This window comes from Calliphora vicina, chromosome 4 (assembly GCF_958450345.1).
Source record: "Calliphora vicina chromosome 4, idCalVici1.1, whole genome shotgun sequence".
Classification (NCBI taxonomy): Eukaryota; Metazoa; Arthropoda; class Insecta; order Diptera; family Calliphoridae; genus Calliphora; species Calliphora vicina.
In genome coordinates, this window is record NC_088783.1 from 105,177,100 (window position 1) to 105,198,583 (window position 21,484).

Consider the following 21,484-nt stretch of genomic DNA (forward strand, 5'->3'; position numbering starts at 1 on the left):
AGACAAAGATCCTCCATGCCAGCCAGTCTCAAATTCTTAAATCGAAATCTCATTTATAATGAAATTATTGTTAACCATAACAAATAGCATTTTTACAAACCTGTCCAAGTCCACTATATCTTTTATCTAGAGCCACAGAACGTTTCTCAGCCTAAAATTCTAAAATTAGCGAACATTTTATCCATTTAAAGTATTTATTTTCACAGATGAACTTTCATGCAAAAAAAGACTTTTTACATAGAATTTCCTTGAATTTTGTTACGAAAATTTGGATTTAAAATATTTGTCCAAAAAACTAAACCGACATTAATAATTGTCTTATGTATGACTTGAAAATAATAAAGTGAACCACTTGTGGTATGAGTAATGATATTCTAAAAACTGCTGATTAATTTTCCTGGATGAACTCTAGTCAAACGAAAGACTTGTTTAAATACCAAACTATGCAAATATTTAGTTTTATTTTTTGTTAAAAATATTCTTCCTGACTTAAAAATAATGTTCTTCAAATATTTAGTGGACAACCTGTGGTATGAGTAATATTTATTAATAAACAGCCCTATGCTAGAAATCTCTCTTCATGGTTTCATTTTAGCCCATGAAAGTTTGGTTTTGTTCAGCTAATATTTTGGATAATATAGTCAATATTTCAATAAAAATCTAGTTTAAATTTGTTTTAGTTGACCAAAAACATTCTGCTAACATTAAGAGGACAACATGTGTTATGAGTAATATTTTATTAAGCAGCCCTATTCGTGAAATCTCTCATTGTGCTTACTTTTTATTCAACCAAAGTTTTATTTTTTCCTGGAGAAACTCTGTTCTATAGCGAACTTAATTAAACATCAAACACTTTTCAAAAATATTTTCTATATTTCAATATCAAGCAATCTTGTTTAAATCAGTTTTCAAAAATTTTGAAAAATATGGACAATGTTTCATTAAAATCAATTTCTATTTAAATCGGTTCTTCGTAGATTCATTAAACATAACTTATCTTCGGCTATCTAACAATATCTGACGAATAACTTTTTGCAAACTTTAAGTGAACACTCTGCGGTATGATTAATATTTTATTTAAGCAGCTCTATTCAAATAAAAATGGTCATTAAGTTTTCAAGACAATAAATTATTTCAACAAATCTTCAAATATGTTTCCAAAACATTAAACGAGAATTAATAAAGACAAATTAACAAATATTGGGTGAATGACTTAAAAAATGCGGGATTTATAATAAATGGCGTATGTTTAGAACGCGGTTTTTGTAATAACTTATATAACATTTTGAAGGGTACATATCTGTCATTTATTCTCTCTTAGTTATTGAACATTATAGTGTAAACAACAAAGTTTTTTTTTCTTCGAAAATGACGAATTTTGTGCCAACGAAGCGTCATATGCGGGAAGTTTAGCTTTACTTCTTTAATTTAAAAAAAACGTGTTGCTAAAGCACATCGATTGCTCACCAAAGCTTATGGAGAATGTGTTCTATCGGTTTCAATGTGCGAGAGATGGTTTGTTTGGTTCAGAAATGGTGATTTTGACACGGAAGACAAAATTAAAAAAAAAGTTTGAAGACCAAGAATGGCAGGCATTAATCCCTGAAGATTGTTGTCAAACTCCACAAGAGCTAACAAAATCAGTGGTAGCTACTCAAGCAGCAACTTCAAGACACTTGCGAGCAGCAGGATTCATTAAAAAGCAGGGAAATTGGTGACCATACGAATTGAAGCCGAGAGACCTTGAAAGATGATTTTGTATGAAATAATGCTTGAACGCTATAAAAGAAAATAGTTTTTGCACCGAATCATTACTTGCGATGAAAAATGGATTCATTTCAAACCCGAAGCGTAAGAGATCGCATGTGAAGCCCAGACAACCAGCCGAATCGACACCAAAGCCAAATATCCATGGAGCCAAGGTAATGCTCTGTATTTGGTGGAAGCAAAAGGGTCCTATCTATTAAGAGCTGCTGAAATATGGCCATCAAAGGGAACCTGTACTGAACGCAGCTGATTCGTTTGAAGCGAGCATTGGCCGAAAAAAGCCCAGAATATGAGGTCAGATTGGAAACTGTAATAGTCTAGCATGACAACAGTCAGACACATGTGGCAATACCTGTTAAAAACTATTTAGAAAGAAGTGGTTGGCAAGTTTTGCCTTACCCACTTTATAGTCCAGATCTTGCCCCGTTCGACTACTATTTGTTTCGATCGATACAGCACTCTCTCTGGGATACGCTTCACTTCAGAACAAAGTATACGATATTGGCTTGATTCGTTCTTGGCCTCATAAGATGAGCAGTTATTTTGGCTCGGAATCCATATGTTCCCAGAAAGAAGGTAAAAGTTCATAGCTAACAATGGCCAATAACAATTTGAATCCATATGTTGCCAGAATGAATTTTTATTGTACAAATCTTTCAAAATAAATTTTTGGTGAAAAAATTTTTTAAAAAATTATATGTGAAAAAATCATTGTAGTGCAATCTGAGTAATAAATTTTTTCAAAATTTTTTTGGTGAAAAAAAAATTTCGTGAACAAATTTTTGGTGAAAAAAATGTTAAAAAAAATTGTAGGTGAAAAAATCAATGTAGTCGCGGTTTTCTGATACCTTTGCAATCTGACCTGAGTTTATGTATCAATTTGATTAAATAACAAGTAAGAGAGCTATATTCGTGCCGAATCTTATATACCCTTCAACAAATTAAACTTCAAAATACAAATTTTAAATATTTTTAGGTAAACAAAATTTTTTTTTTTTCAAATTTTTTAATTTTTTTTTTTAAATTTTAAAACTTTTTTTGTTTTTTAAATTTTTTTTTGGGAAAAAATAAATTCGGGTTAAATATAATTTTTATGACCCTATAAAGTATATATATTCTGGATCCTTATAGATAGCAGAGTCGATTAAGCCATGCCCGTCTGTCAGTCTGTTGGATCCAAATCTTCAATAATTCTGTCAGACATGCTTTCGAGAAGTTTCCTATTTAAAATCAGCAAAATCGGTCCACAAATGGCTGAGATATGAGAAAAAAAAACAGGACAACCTCGATTTTTGACCTATATCTGGATTACTAAGTCATTAATATAGACAATATGGATATCTAATGATAGCTATTTGCAACGACGTATATAAGACCATAGTAAGTTGGACCTACAGTGGGTCAAAATCGGAAAAAAAATATTTTTAACACGACATTTTTTTCACCAACAAAAATTATATAAAAAACCAAAAATTTTTTTTTAAATTTAAAAAAAAAATTATAAAATTTAAAAAAAAAAATTTTAAAATTGGAAAAAAAAATTTCCAAAAAATTAAAAAAAAACTTTGGAAAAAAAATTGTTTACCTAAAAATATTTAAAATTTGTATTTTGAAGTATAAATTGGTGAAGGGTATAAAAGATTCGGCACAGCCGAATATAGCTTTCTTACTTGTTATAATTTTATGTTTTCAATTTATAAATTCATGCATACTTGACAATTATGTGAAAAAACTATAGATTTTATATATAATAATAAGGAAGATAGGAAGAAATAATAAGGAAGATTTTGTCATCGGGTACCCGGGACCCTTTTAAAGTTTTTGGCCACATAAGTGAAATAAAGGGGAAATAGTATTTATGTTATTTCTAAAATGTATTTACTAGCGAAATTATTATTTTGGTTATATTGGTAAACATGAGTCTATATTAGGTAATCGGTTACTTAGTTACTCGTTTTACTATTTTTTAAAGAAATTTGGAAAATTTTCAAACTCATGAATCTCTTGGCAATAAAACGTGGTTCAATAGTTTAAAATATGTATTTCAAAATTTCCAGTTAATTTTTCGTCATTTCAAACGTCATTATAGTGTCGCCATTAAATTTTAGTGTGAAAAACACAACAAACCTACTCTTTTGTCTAAGTCCCCCTTTAAACACCTCCTGGTAAACAAAACCTCTCTCTCTCGTTCACACACACACATACCAATAACCCTCTCTTAACAAACTAACAACAAAATTTATGTTGATAAAAACAGCAGCAACAACTACAACATCAAACCATGCACTTTACACAATAGTGTTTTTGGTTTTTTTTTGCTTTTTTTTGTGCAGTTTGAGAGCTTGACACACTCGCACACATACTAACAAATACACTAATACAATTATACTCGGTAAACTCAATAGCATCTCGTATATAAAATAGAAAAAAAAACAAAACGTAACGTCAGTTTTTCAAAACAACAACATTAACAGTGCAACACAACACAGCACAGCACAGCACAACCACCAGCACTATCACTATTCTAATGCAACAAAGTCAATACAGTATAAGTTCAACAACATTTTCATACAAAATCCTTGAGAGTCATTGAAAAAAATGTAGAAGCGAATGAAAATAAAATTGAAAAAAATATAGAAAAATAAAAAATAAAAAAGTTGAAAATAAAATAAATAGAAAAATATAGATTGTTGAAAAATAATAGAACGAGTAAAATAAATAAATACGAGAAATAATGCATGAAGAAGAAAATAAAGTGCAATAGACAATTTTTCATTTGAGACGGATTTTTTTTTCTCTAATGATGTATGTATTTGGTAGTGGGAAGGAAGAGTTTTAGTTACACGAAATAAAAGTAAGATTAATTATAAAAACTAACTAACGAGGAAAATGTTAAATGTTAAAAATGGAATGGAAAAAGTATTTAAAAATAAGGTTTAAAATATAAATTATTTACAGAAAATTCAAAATAAACCGTTTAAATTTTATAAGGAACCTTTTTTTCTGAATATATTTAAAAATAAAACTCAGAATACTTAAAATTTCCATTTCGTAAACAAAAATCTTTAAAAAAATAACGGGTACCCGTTCAAAATGTTATGAAAAATAAGGTTTTGAAAGATTTCTAACATTTATACTGTAATAACAAGGCTCAGAAACCCAAAAAATCACATTTAGTGACCCAAAACTATTCAAAAAATAATGGTTACCCGCTAAATTTATATTAAGTAATCGGTTACTCAATATAAATTTAAGCTAATATTTAAATTTTCAAAGGAAATGTAAAAAAATCACATTTAATGACATAAAATTATTCTGAAAGTAATGGTTACCCGCTAAATTTATATTAAATTTTCAAAGGAAATGTAAAAAATCGTATTTAAAATTATTAAAAAAGTAATGATTACCCACTACATTTATATTAAGTAATCGGTTACTCAATATAAATTTGATCAAAAATTTTAATATTTAAATTTTTATTTAAAATTAAAAGGAATACTATCTAAGTAACCGGGTACCCGTGTATATAAATAAAATAAATTTAATTATAAAATTGTCTCACACTTCTGTTACCGGGTACTCGTTATTTATTTCAAATAAATAAGAATTCTGTTATATTTTTCAGACAACTGAACAAAAGACTCAACATTTACTGTGAACACAAATCAATATATATGTTTAATGAATACCGAGTACCCATTAAAAAAATATTTAAATTAATGTTTCTTCAAAAAATGCTAAAAATTCAATAATAGAAAAGTTGTTTAAACTTATTTAGAAGTATAATACTACTTAAGTAACCGGTTACTTAGAAGACATAAAGAGTAACTAGTACCCATTAAAAATTTACCTAACTCGACATTCTTGGGAAATTTATAGGAGTTTAACTACAACCTACTTATTGAATTTAAATAAACAGCTTAAATTTTTTTCAAAATACTAATTTTTCAAACGGGTACCCATTATTTTTTGTAGTAATTGTTATATTTTTAAGGCAACTACAAGACTAAATATTTATTAGCTTTTCTTTAAAAAAATATAAAAAATCAATAATAAAAAAGTTGTTTTAACTTACAAAGAGTAACGAGTAACCATATGAAAATTTGCCTAACTCGACATTCTTTGGAAATTTATAGAAGTTTAACTGCAACATACTTATTGAATTTAAATAAACAACTTAAATTTTTTGTCAAAATACCAATTTTTCAAACGGGTACCCATTATTAATATCAAATAAATTTGCCTTTTTTTGTAATAATTTTTATAATTTTAAGATAACAATAAGACACAACATTTACTATCAACAGAAATCGAAATATAGGACCAATGTGTAACGAGTACCCATTAACAGATTTTTGATATTTGTTTTCTTTAGGAAATCACAAAAGTTTTAGAATAAAAAAGTTCTTTAAATATATTTAAAAGTGTAAAACAAATTAAAATTACTAAATAAAAAAATGGTTACTTAATAAACAATAAAGGTTGGTTACATAAGAAAATGTCCCCAAAATTAAGAAAGTAATCGGTTACTCGATATAAATTTGTGCTTATATACAAATTTCCATAGGAAATATATAATAAAATATCTTCTATTAAAAGATCATATAAATTATGTTATAAATTTTTGCTTTAAACTACAAAATATTACAAAAACAAATAATTAAGTTACCGGGTACCCGTTTTAAATTTGGTTTAATTTAATTAATTTCATGATAAATGTAACCCATTTATGTAAAAACATAATTTAAAATCCAAATTTTGTTTATTTTATTCATTATAGAATAACGGGTACCCGTTAGAAAATTTGCCCAAATTGTGGTTGATTTACAAATTATCGAGGTGTAAACATAAAAAATTTCCAAATATTTATTACAAAATCATTAAACTATAAAATAAAAGCAAAAACTTATTAAAATTAATTATTAAATAACCGGGTACCCAAAACAAATTTTAAGCCAAATAAGTTTTATAGGGCTTTCTAACAATTATATAGTAATAACAAGTCTTAGAATGCTAAAAATTCACATTTTAATGTGACACTCTTAAAGAAAGTAGCGGGTACCCGTTAAAAAAAGTCATCAAACTGAATTATTTTTCGAACTACATTAACTCTTGCAATAAATTTAATATAATTTCACTATAAAATTAAACATTTATCAACAATTAATAATTAAATAAACGATTGCTCGATATAAATTTGTGCTTATATACAGGAAACTACAAAAATAAAAAAAAAACATATAATATAGTTACCGAGTACCCGTTTTAAATTTGTGAGAATTTCTTTAATTCTTTGATCAATGTAAACCATTTTAGGAATAAAATAACTTTAAAACTTATAAAACCAATTTTTTCTATTATTAACATTAAAGAGTAACGGGTACCCGTTAAAAAATTTAAGCAAATTGTTAATAGTTTAACAATTAATAAATTTTAAACATGCAATCACAAAACATCTAGCAAAAATTCATAAAACTAGAATATAATAACAGAAAATCATTAAAATTACAATATTAAGTAACCGGGTACCCTATACAAATTTTAAGCTTAATAAGTTTTAGACACCTTTCTAACAATTATAGTGTAGTATTAAGTCTCAGAATGCTAAAAGTTCACATTATAATGAGATAAACTTTAAAAAAGTAATGGGTACCCGTTAAAAACTTTCTTGCAAATTTATATTCTTTGGCAAATTATCCAACTATAATCATAAATTTGCTAAATATTTATAACAAATTCATTAAAATAATAAAATTATTAAAATGATTTATTAAGTAACCGGTTACTCTATACAAATTTTAAGTATTTGAGAGCTTTCTATTGTTTATAATTTAATAACTATTCACCTAAAAATTATTTTATGATAAAAAACATTAAGGAAGTAACGGGTACCCGGTAAAATTTGTTTATGATAAAATCTATTAGTTAAGTAATCGGTTACTCAATATAAATTTCAGCTAAGATTTAAAATTTCGAAAGGAAATAAAAGATATTTTCCAAAATTTGACAAGTTTTTATTTAAAAATTAAATTTTAAAAAAGTTAGTAACCGGTAACCGTTTTTAATTAGAGTAAAAATTAATATTCATTGGCAAACTATCCAACTATAATCATAAAATTGCTAAATATTTATAACAAATTTATTAAAATGTAATTCAAATACATAAAATCAATAAAATAAATTATTAAGTAACCGGTTACTCTAAACGAATTTTAAGCTTAATAATTATTTGGGAGCTTTCTATAATATTATTTATATGAAAAACATTAAGAAAGTAACGGGTAACCGGTAATCGTTTGAAATTTGAATAAAAAACTCGTCCAAAATTTATAATCTTTGGCAAGTTGTCCAACTATAATCATTAAATTTGCTAAATATTTATAACAAATCCAATAAAATAAATTACAATATTAATTATTAAGTAACCGGTTACTCCTTTAAATGCTTATTTTATGGTGAAAAACATTAAGATATAATTTAAATACATAAAATTAGTAAAATAAATTATAAAGTAACCGGTAACTCTATAAAATTCATATTAGGTGGTGAAAAACATTAAAAAAAGTAACGGGTACTTGTTAAAAATTTTCTTGATAAAATGGAATAGTTAAGTAATCGGTTACTCGATAAAAATTTCAGTCGAAATTTAAAATTTCGAAAGGAAATAAATTTTTTTTTCCAAAATTGGAAAAAATTTTAATTTAAAATTAAATTTAAAATAAAAATTTAAAATAAAGTAAGTAACCGATAACCATTTTTAATTTGAGTAAAAATTAATATTCTTTGGCAAACTATCCAATTATTATCATAAAATTGCAAAATATTTATAACAAATTCATTAAAATATAATTCAAATACATAAAATAAATTATCAAGTAACCGGTTACTTTAAACGAATTTTAAGCTTAATAAATATTTGGGAGCTTTCTACAATATTATTTATATGAAAAACATTAAGAAAGTAACGGGTACCCGTTAAAATTTGTTGATAAAATCTAATAGTAACCGGTTACTCAATATAAATTTCAGCTAAACTATAATTTTTTTTAAGAAAATTAAAGATATTTTCCAAAATTTGACAAATTTTAACTTTAAAATTAAATTTCAAAAAGTAAGTAACCAGTAACCGTTTTAAATTTAAGTAAAAAAACGCCCAAATTTATATTCTTTGGCAAATTATCCAACTATAATCACAAAATTGCAAAATATTTATAACAAATTCATTAAAATATGATTTAAATACATAAAATCATTAAAATAAATTACAAAATTAATTATTAAGTAACCGGTTACTCCTTAAAATGCTTATTTTATGGTGAAAAACATTAAGATATAATTTAGATACATGAAATCATTAAAATAAATTATTAAGTAACCGGTAACTCTATAAAATTCATATTAGGTGGTGAAAAACATTAAAAAAAGTAACGGGTACTTGTTAAAAATGTTCATGATAAAATGTTATAGTTAAGTAATCGGTTACTCGATAAAACTTTCAGTCAAAATTTAAAATTTCGATAGGAAATAAAAGATATTTTCCAAAATTTGAAAAATTTTTACTTTAAAATTAAATTTTAAATAAGTAAGTAACCGGTAACCGTTTTTAATTTGAGTAAAAAAAGGCCAAATTTATATTCTTTGGCAAACTATCCAACTATAATCATTAAATTGGAAAATATTTATAACAAATTCAATAAAATATAACTTAATTACATAAAATCATTAAAATAAATTAGTAAGTAACCGGTTACTCTCCAAAATTCTTATTTCGTGTTAAAAAACATTAAAAATGTAACGGGTACTTGTTAAAAATTTAATATTTCGAAAGAAACTAAAAAATATTTTCCAAAATTTAAAAAATGTTTACTTTAAAATTCAATTTTAAAAAAGTAAGTAACCGGTAACCGATTTTTTTTTTTTAAAAATTATTTTGTTCCTTGTTTAATTTAAGACAATTTCCACAAAAATAATTTAAAATCTTATAAACCAGTTGAGAGTACACAAATATAAAAGGTATTTAAGGACGACGCCTACTTTATGTGGGCGTGGCTTTACAATTTTTCAGTATTTTTACAATATCTCAGAATCTAAATGCTGTACAGAGACAAAATATATATCAAATGAAAGGTATTTTAAAGGGCTTTCCAATGAATTATAACGGAGCTTAGAAATTTGTATAAATTTTGAAGAGAATAGTTGTTAACACGTCGAATTAAAAGATTTTAAACTTTTTACTTATATTCTTTCGTAAACTATAACATTTATCAACAAAATCTAAAATTTTCTTTTAGGAAACAACCTGCAGTTGCAAAACAATATTTGAGAATTTAAAAAGAGAGGGAGAGAGTGACTGCAATACATTCTCTGCTGCCTAAAATGCAGCGAACAACAATAGAGCGCCTGCATAATGCAAGAGTTACCAAAGCACAATATTTTTATTTATTTGCTTTAATAGAAACAACATTTCTGTAAAAATAAAGTTTTCTAAAGCAGAGGGGCTTTTGGAGCAGTAAAGGGCAGAAGCTGGCGAAAGAGTCAATCACCGTTCGAAGGTCAGAGGTTTGGAGTCCTTGAGTATATAAAATAACTGGAACAAATGTTATATATACACAGCTATACGCAATACCAAAGAAAGTACAACTATAGTTTTCAGAAAACTGAATACAAAAACAACTACAACAATAACAATAACTGTAAATACATTTGTGCATGTAATGTAGAAATTTGACGTACTTTTTGCATTGTCTGTATAAGAGTGTTGGAGGTTTGGGTAGTTGTGTTTAAAAGGGCACCAGGCGCAAAGTTACCCACTAGTTATATATAATCTATAAGAGAAACTTACAGCTAAGGATGTGTTTGGGGGAAATGAAATTATATAAAATCATTACAGTTCAATATCCTGCTGAAACAAGAAAATTGCAATTCAAGGCAAACCGTTTGAACAAGATATTTTATCTATTTTTTTTTTTTTTTTTGCAATATAATAAACTACTATTTTCTTATTTAATTGTTTATAAAAGTGTTTAATTTATCATAAATCCTACACTTTATATTTAATTTACTAAGAAAACAAAACACACAACCCCCACATTTAAAAAAAAAAGATTATTAACAATTTGATATAAAATTAAAACTAAAAACAATATAAGTACATACGTTTTATAACAAATAAAATAAAAAAAACATTCTTTATAAATTTACGTAGAAAATGACTACCCCAACAACAATAACAAAAATTGTGTTTATAAAAATATTAAATCATGACCTACGAAAATACTAAACACACTCACACGAACTACAACAAAAAAACATCCATAGAATACAGCCGAACAACAAAAAATTGCAATGAACATTTTCAAAAAAAAATAAATAAATAAAATACTCGTACATTTAACAAAAAAAAGTAAATAAAAAGATTTGTTTAAGTAATGATGATAGAACCAATAAAACCCAGCAAATAGTTGGAGGCATTAAAGCATCACAAATATAAAATCATTTAAAATAACTGCAACATATCGCTGGCTTAACGTGCAAAGGCTCTAAGTCCACTTTTTTTAGAAATTGAGATTTTAATGCAGTAATGTACAATAAGTAAAAATACATTGATTACAAAGAAAAAAATTGGAGTTATCTCGCATTTTGTTGTTGTTTTGTAGTGATGAGCAAAAGCGCTTAGTCCAATTTAACACAATTTATCACAAGAAAAAGTCCCTATAAAAAGTACAGTTTAACCATTTCTGTCAAATTGTTCAATGACATGTATTAAAACAAGTAAGAAAAAATGGTGGGTCGTGCACAACCATTTTTTTCTTTTATAATTTAAAAAAGTAATTTTCGGAAGAGGGTCTTATTTGGGAGCTATGACTAATTATGGACCGATCGCCATCAAAGTTCATTTGCGTTGAATTTTATGTGTATACCGAAAATTTTTAAGAGATTTATGTCGTTAAAGTGATGTTTGGAAGCGGGCCCTATATGCGAGCTATGACTAATTATAGACCGATCGCGATGAAATTAGGTGACATAATTTCCATAGAATAAAGTATTTCGGAAGGACATTTGTATGGGAGCTAGGGGAAATAATGGACCGATTTCAGCTAGTTTCAATAGGTTTCGTCCTTGGGCCTAAAAAAAGTGTATATACCACATTTTATCGAAATGTCTTCAAAATTAATCGACTCATAAAGTGATTCTGAGTCTATCGGTATAATTTAAGGTGGGTGTTATACTATAATTTTTGGGCGTTACAATTATCTACATAAACGTATTATAGCTATGTATATTCGGCTGTGCCGAATCTTATACATATATCCTTCACCAAATTGTACTTTAAAATACAAATTTTAAATATTTTTAGGTATACAAAATTTAAAAAAAAAAAATTCAAAATTGTTTTTTAAAATTGAAAAAAAAAATTTTTTCTAAATTGTTTTTTTTTTCAAGTTTTTTGAAATTATTAGTGATAAACAAGTAGGAGAGCTATATTTGGCTGTACCGAATCTTATATATCCTTCTTAAAAAAGTTTTTTCCAATTTTTTTTTTTAATTTTTTATTTTTTTTTTTAAATTTTTGAAAATTTTTTTAAAATTTTTAAATGGTTGCAATGGACTTTGAAATTTCTATCATTAGATACCCATATTGTCTATATTAATGACTTAGTACTCCAGATATATAAAAGTACTCCAGAAATGAAAGACAAGTTCTAAGAAAAAGACCTAGGTCCATAGAAAAAATACAAGCTAAGCAATAGAAAAAGCTCTAAGTCCAAAAAATCTTTTATCTGGGCAAATACTTATGTTATCATTTTGCTTTTACGCACATCGAAAACAAAGAAAAAGACAAAAAAAATTGCGTTTACAGAATTCAAAAATATTTACGCAAAAAAAAGTTTGAATGTTTTTTGTCTCTCCTGTAAAATATTAAAATATGGAGCCTTTGCATGTTAAGCCAGCGTAATTACACTGTGCTCGAAATTGACACTTTTTCTGTCAAGAAAGACACCCAGTGGGTTCATCTAATTCGGGTACGCTGAATTCAATGGTGCTAACCGTTTTTTTAGGTTAGCTCGAATTTTCGAGATATACCGTTATTTCGAAAATGGAGGAGGTTGCACAGCATATATTTGCGTAACTCAAAAATAGTTTAATTTAATAAAATTGCTTTTAAATAAGGCTTAACACGTTTTTAAACTTCGCAGTCGTTTTAGAAATATAATTTTTTTTTGCAAAAAAAAAATATTTTTTTAGACAACTTTTTGATTTTTAAAACGGCATTAAAATTGGAAAATTAATTTTTTTTACACATATAGAAAATAAAGTTCCAAACAAAACAAGCCCTAAATGATTAAAATCTGTCCACAACTTTTAATTTTATTCACAAAAGATAAGATACATAACTCGTAGTAATTAGCTATATCGTGTACTGTTTTTTATGTTTAGTGCTGCAATAGTCGGCAGTATTCTGTAACTTTTCTGTTAGTTGTTGATTTTGAATCCATAAATTTGACTAGTGGAAAATATAAGATATAAGTGGGATTTCACGTCAAGTGATCTTTTAAAATCGATGTCTTCCGATCGGTATGAAATTTGCACCGAGGTTAGACCTATTGAATAGTAATTCAGACACAATCTTTCAAGAAGATCTGACTTTTTTAGACTTTTTTTTAAAATGGGCCCTTTTTTTTCTTAAAATAAAGCCTAGAATATGCCAAGAATATGCGGACAGACTTGAAGCCATAATATTCCATCATGACAACGCTCGGCCACATGTTGCAATACCTGTTAAAAAGTATTTAGAATGAAGTAGTTGGGAAGCTTTGACTAACCCGATTTATAGCCTAGACCGTTCCCCGTCCTGTTACTATATGTTTTGATCAATGCAGAACGCTCTCCCTGGGATACGCTTCACTTTGGCCTCAAAAGATGAGCCTCGGAATTCATAACAGGTTCAGGTTTCGTATGAAGAAAATTGCTCCATTTGTCGAGCAATTTTTCTCTGGTCGAGGACAACGTACTCAAAGGTCTCATCTCATTTTGGTGGTATCTGAAACCACAATGACCGGTAAATAATCCAGTATTCTCCAATTGATCATTGCGAGCGATTACAAATTTTTGGGATCCTAAATACCTCCATTCGTTCGTTCGTTCCCAATCTATGGCTGAGGGCGTAAACCATTTAGCCAGGGAATTTGTGCAGAATTCAAATTTGTATTGTGTTAATTTCGATTCTACGTATTGATCCTATGTTAGACGGTGGTTAAAGTTGATAACCAGGGCTTTGATGGGATTTCTGGCACAATTGTGAAATTTTTTAAATTTGAATAAATCCAGCAATATATCGATGATCAGAAGTTGTCAATTTAAAAACCTACTAATACTATATAAGCGTATAATGGTAATTGATCCCTCTATAATCCATCATACAGATATATTTGTGAAAGTCATTGAAATGTTCTATTTAACAGAGGTGACTACCGAATACACCTTTACCAATACCCGATTATAAATTAGATTGAGACGCGTTAGTTACCAAACGCTCACTGACAAAGCTTGTATTTTCGCTGGTATTTGAAGGTGATTCTTGATAATAGTTTCGGTATTAAGCTTCCCATTTTGTTACGTTTTTGAATTAAAAAAAAAACAATAATTAACTAACTAATGATTTTTCCCAGTTTAGGTATCATAACTTTTTCCACTTAAAAATTTTTACAAGTTTTTATACCCTACACCACCATAATGGGGAGGGTATTATGCGTTTGTGCAGATGTGTGTAACGATGGTCTAACACCCACCTTAAAGTATACCGATCGACTTAGAATCACTTTCTGAATCGATTAAACGATGTCCGTCCGTCCGTCTGGCTGGTTGGCTGTCTGTCCATGTAAACCTTGTGCGCAGAGTACAGGTCGCAATTTTGAAGATATTTCGATAAAATTTGGTACATATATTGAAATTGTTGAAACTGGATGAAATCGGTCCATTATTTCACCTAGCCCCAATACGAAATTGGACTTTATCGGTCATAAATGTTTAATTTATATATGTATCTCCACAAATTGCGACCCAAATAAGTTTTATATATACAAAATTCATGTCACCAAATTTTGTTACGATCGGTCCATAATTAGTCATAGCTCCCATATAGACCCACTTCCGAAAATCACTTTAACATGCTTAAATAACTTAAAAATGTTGGTATATACACAAAATTCAACATAAATAACTTTCATATAGACATAAATCACACGACCTAATTTCATGGTGATCGGTCCATAATTGGTCTTAGCCCCCATATGAGGCCCACTTCCGAAAATTACTCAAAAATATAAATTATTGAAATTTTTAAAAGAAAAATGTTTTTGCTCTTTTACTTAGTGTAGGGTATTATATGGTCGGGCTTGACCGATCATACTTTCTTACTTGTTTTTCCGTGAAAAAAGCAGAGAAAAGTGCAGACTTTATTCAAAATTTGATAAGGACCGAATAAGTCCACCTATTAAATGACTATGTCAAACAAACAAAACTGCAGGTTTTGGGCTACCGAAAATCCAAGAGCAGTTCATCAGCGACAATTACACTCACTTAAGTGTACTGTTTGCTGTGGTGTATCGTCCGAAAGGATAATTGGCCCTTATTTTTTTGAAAATGAAATTGATGTTTCAATCAATATTGAAATATTACAGGTTTTTGGATAAAAAATAACATTATTTTTCTCCTTTGAGCTTTATACAATTTGTCCAACGGTTCTCCAATTTTTTTTTAATTCCTTCCATTAAATAAGATTTGTCGAGGTACATTTTTATGAGATGATTTCATCGTTGGAGCCATTTATTCAGATTTGGAAACAAGAAATAGTCACTCGGTGCTAAATTCGTAGCCTAATTTTTGCCATGGAAACTGCACATGTGTGTACGCTTGCATTGTCCTGATGAAAAAAAATTTGTTTCTTGGCTTTTTTAAAATTTTCAGTAAATCGACTAAATAAAGCTTTCACATATCCAAGTCATCATTCAAAATAAAAACCACTGAGCCATGTGAGACGCATATGGCTTCCACAATCTCTCGCACTTTCTATCTCCGATCGAATATCGTGAATTATTTCAATTGTTTTGGGTGTAGAGACCTCAACTGAGAGTCAAAAACGTTCGGCATATTTCGTGCTTGTACGGCCGCAACCACTTTTTTACCATTGAAATTGATGGTTCAGTAAAGACAGAATGACCTCATGCTAATGAATAGTCATATAACAACTAACAAATAAAACATTATTTGATTACTTCTAAGTAATGTAGACGGTAAGCAATAGTTATTGAAATATATGTTATTCAGTAATTCCGAAAAGAGTAGAATCCAAAAAGCTTTCATTCATTGTTTTTCGGAAAATATTGCTGGGTTATTTCTGTTTCTATTTATTTACACTCAGAATACAGAATTCAACTTATTGTGATAGATAACATGCTACAAAATAATTGAAAATGTAAACAAATATGAGATATAGAATAAAAATTATGAAGCTAAAATTCTATTTGAACTACTATTAACATAAGCAGTGATAAAAAGGAGTTAAATCTCTAAAAATTCAAATAAAATATAAAAGAAGATTAGAATGTTGGAGCAAATAAATAAAAGGTGCAAGATAACACAGAGCATTAGTATTAAAAGAAGAAAGAAGAAACGTTTCAGGACAAATTCCGAATGAAAATTCTTACTTAAATGTACTAATTTTACTTTTCTAGCCTAGAATAAACACTTTCAACACCTTACCTCATCTCAGCTCTACAAAATTCTATCCAAACTCTTCTAAAACCCATACAATCGCACTCATACTCTCCTGTTTCGCATAAAAACAAGCAAAACATTGCAAGTTGCAACATGCCCAGACAAAGCCTTGTTCATAAATGTATGTAAATGCAGTGTTTAAATGTGTTTGTTGCTAATAAATATTATTACAACAAATCTCTGAAATAATGAGATACACTCTCACTTGTCTCATTTTTTTATTTTTATTCTCATTATTTTAACTGTTTGTTTAATATGCCAACATTTTTTCTGAGTGTAAATTTGTGTGTTTTTTTTCGGATGAAGTGCATTTTTGAGCGTGTTGTTGCAGCTACATTTTGCTGTTTGCTGCACCAGCAGCATTGCTTGAGTACAATGACCACAAAATGTTTATATTGTTTTTAGTTTGTGTGTTTTTTGTTTTGTTGTATATTAAAAATTTGACCCAGAAAAATTGACTAAAGTGCAAAATATGAACGAAAAGACTCAGGCACACACACTTACACTAATAGCGTGTTGAGAAAGAAAACTGATACAGAAAATAAAAATAAAATAAAACAGATGGAAGCCGAAACAAAAAAAATACAGAGAAAAAAACCATCAACATATGAAATAAAAATTAACCCATTGGGGTGAAGGAAACAGGTGAGGGATTAGAGTGGAGCAAAAATGGCAGGCAGGACAAGGGGTCTACTACTGAGGTTGTCAAAATATCATAACTGTTTAGCCCATATTCTGAAAGCAGAAATCCTTCTCTATGGAAATCTTAAGTTTTCTTCAAATCGAACCAATAATTTAGTTTCTAAACAGAACTATACCATGGAAAAATCATAATTGAATATTGAAAATGTTCCAACTTTGATGTCTCCTTAAAAAAATATATATTAAAATTTTAAATTTTTTCTTAATTTTTCCAAAAGCTTATGTCATTGTCTATTAAATGAAATAAAATAATTTTCTGAGTTTTGCATTTAAACTAATTTTTTATAATGTCAAAATGTCCACTTTTTGAATATTAACAAAAGTGCAAATAAGTATTTTAAACTTGCCATTCACAGTTCATGCAGTTCTTTCTGCTTTTTTCGTACACCGTACCCAATTTATTCTTACCACATTTAACGTATTAATAAAAAGGAGTTATATTTATGTGTGTTAAAACCAAGCAAAAAAAGCCAGTTACGCATTTACGTTCACATATTTACTTGTATTCATACGCAATGCGTTATGGAGTGAGCTACAGCAGAAAACTTAAGTTTAATTAGTTCATTACAGTTTTGGTAACAAAAAATCTCCAACTTAAAGAAAAATTTTAAACAATTTCAAAAATAATTAAAAGTCAATTCTGAATAACTTGAACAACTGTTTTTATATTAAAAAATAATTGAAATAAAAAGTATTTTTAACTGATTACCGGTTACTCGTGCATTTTTTTTTATTTTCTTTCGTTTTTATTGAAATTCAATTGAAATAAGTTCGTTTGTCAAGCGGTTACTTTTATCAAATTTACAATTTTAATGTTTCTTTTAATGGTTACTTGTGGGGTTTAAACCGATTACCGGTTAATCGAGCATTTTTTTAATTATGCCAATCTTTTTGAAATTTATTGAAAAATAATTGAAATAAGAATCATTTTAATATGGTTACTCGTTCGTTTTTCAAGTGGTTACTTTTAGCAAAGTCCTAAATGAAGCAAATTTAAAGTTCTAATTTTGAGTTATATTTTAATACTAATAATTTTATGTTTTTCTTTTTCTTTCAATGGTTACTTGTGGGGTTTTGAAACCGATTACCGGTTACTTGTGATTTTTTTTTAATTTTGCAAATTTTTTGTGCTATTATTGAATAATAATTCAATTAAGAAGCATTTTGATATGGTTACTCGTTTGTTTTTCAAGTGGTTACTTTTACCAAAGTCCAAAATTATCCAAATTTTAAGTTCTCATTTTGCTTTTAAACAAAACTTTAGGAATAATTTACAATTTTGATGTTTCTTCAAATGGTTACTTGTGGTTTTTAAAGCGATTGCAGGTTACTCGTGTATTTTTTAAATTTTTACCCCATTTTTTGCGATTTTGTTGCAAAATAATTGAAATAAGAAGCATTTTAATATGGTTGCTCGTTTGTTTTTCAAGTGGTTACTTTTACCAAAGTCCTAAATAAAGCAAATTTAAAGTTCTCATTTTGAGTTTAAACCACATTTTTATAATAATTACCGGTTACTCGTGCATTTTTTTTCAATTTTGCACCTTATTTGTGATTTTGTTGAAAAATAATTGAAATAAGAAGCATTTTAATATGGTTACTCGTTCGTTTGTCAAGCGGTTACTTTTACCAAAGTCATAAATGAAGAAAATTTTAAGTTCAAATTTTGAGTTTAAACCATATTGTTTTGTTCCTTCCAATGGTTACTTATAACCGAATACCGGTTATTCGTTCATTTTATTTGTTTTTTTTTTAATTTTTACCCCATTTTTTGCGATTTTGTTGCAAAATAATTGAAATAAGAAGCATTTTAATATGGTTACTCGTTCGTATTTCAAGCGGTTACTTTTACCATAGTCATAAATGAAGTAAATTTAAAGTACTCACTTTGAGTTAAACCATATTTTAAGATTAATTTACAATTTTGCTGTTTTTTCAATGGTTACTTGTGGATTTTTAACCGATTACTGGTTAATCGAGTATTTTTTTTATATTTTTCCCCATTGTTTGTGATATTGTTGAAAAATAATTGAAATAAGGAGCATTTTAATACGGTTACTCCTTCGTTTTTCAAGCGGTTACTTTACGCGGTTATTTTATGAATAATTTTTTTTTCCGGCTACTCGTGATTTTTTTTTTAAATTGACCCATTTTTGAGATTTTGTACCGAAATAATTGAAATAAGATGCAATTTAAAACAGGTACTCGTTTGTTTGTCTAGCGCTTACTTTAACCAAAGTCCAAAATGCTGCAAATTTAAAGTTCTCATTTTGGTTGTAATTCACATTTTGGGAATAATTTCCAATTTTGATGATTCTTTCAATGGGTACTTGTGGATTTTTAACCGATTACCTGTTACAATTTAATATGGTTATTCGTTCGTTTGTCAAGCGGTTACTCGTTTTGGCTTTAAACCATATTTTATGAATAATTTATTTTTTTTCCGGCTACTCGTGAATTTTTTTAAATATTGACCCATTTTTGTGATTTTATTCCGAAATAATTGAAATAAGATGCAATTTAATACGGGTACTCGTTCGTTTGTCAAGCGGTTACTTTAACCAAAGTCCAAAATGATGCAAATTTAAAGTTCTCATTTTGGTTGTAATTCACATTTTGGGAATAATTTCCAATTTTGACGTTTCAATGGGTACTTGTGGATTTTTAACCGATTACCAGTTACAATTTAATATGGTTATTCGTTCGTTTGTCAAGCGGTTACTTTTACCAAAGTCAAAAATTATGCGAATTTAAAGTTCCCGTATTGGCTGTAATTCACATTTTAGGAATAATTTCCAATTTTGATGTTTCTTTCAATGGTTACTTATTGGTTTTTAACCGAATACCGGTTACTCGTTAATTTTTTTGTATTTGTTTTAATTTTGAACTTTTTTTGTAATTTTGTTTAAAAATGCTTGAAATAAGAAGCATTTTAATGTGGTTACTCGTTCGTTTGTCAAGCGGTTACTTTTACCAAAGTCCAAAATGATGCGAATTTAAAGTTTTCATTTTGATTTGGAACCATATTTTAAGAAGAATTTACTATTTTTCTGTTTCTTCCAATGGTTACTTGTGGTTTTTAAAACGATTACCGGTTACTTGAGCATTACTTTTCAAAATTTTGCCCGTTTTTTTAAATTTAAAGATTATGTTAGGAGGGTTTTTGTAAAACAATTGTTTTTAGAAGTTTTACTATATGGTTACTCGTTTGTTTGTCACATGGTTACTTATGCTGAAGTCCAAAATTTTGTAAATTAAATGTTAACATTGTGATTCTGTTTTATATTTTGGAAATTATTTTAAATTTTACTATTTTTTCAAACGGTTACTTGAGTTTTTTCTAAACGGCTACCGGTTACTCGAAAGATTTTTTTTTTATTTTTTTCGCTTTACTTTCAATTCTAAATGCTTATAAATGAATTTTATACCATAAATTGTTGTGAAATGGTTACTTTTATTAAAAATTGTGAATTCCCCGGCTTTCACATACATTTGATCAATATTTCTGCACAAAATCCAACAAATGATTTGCTCTTATGACTTTTGAACAAGCTCAATAAGCACAAAAGCCCCAAAAATTCAAGCACTTGAACATTTTGTTGGAATTTGACTTGAATGCAAATGTAATTATGTTTTGAACTTGAAAAATATTTGAAAAATTAAATATTTTTCAAACAAAAAACATATGGCTTTTTACTAAAGAATGTTATTGAAATAAAGTGTAATAAAACTGTAATTCAATTGCTTGACTATAATTCAAGGCTTGAATTACACTTGCTTTCAACTTGAATTCCAGTAAAAATGCTTATTGGGAATGTATGAAAACTTCTTCTTAGTTAGTCTGCTGCCGTAAGCAGAAGTCCAAATCAAAATGCTTAAAGATTGACACAACTTAAATCTTAAGTCTTTGAAAGTACCACCCGAAAGAAATATAACTGACACAGGACTAGTTATGTGACTGGTTCTAGGGGATAGTGAACAGTTCGACTTCAAAAATTTTATATAAAACAGAGCTAACTTTTTTATTTATTAGGTTAAAGGTAATTGATTAAATACTTTGTCACAATTTGTGTACTCTTAAACCCGTTAACCTGTCACTTTGAACCAGTCACGGTACTAGTATGTTTTAAACAATTTCTGCTTTAAGCTTTATCTCATTCAAAACTCATTGTTTACACTACCATCCATTTAGTTGGCCACTTATAACCACACACGTGACGCGTACGTTTTTAACAAT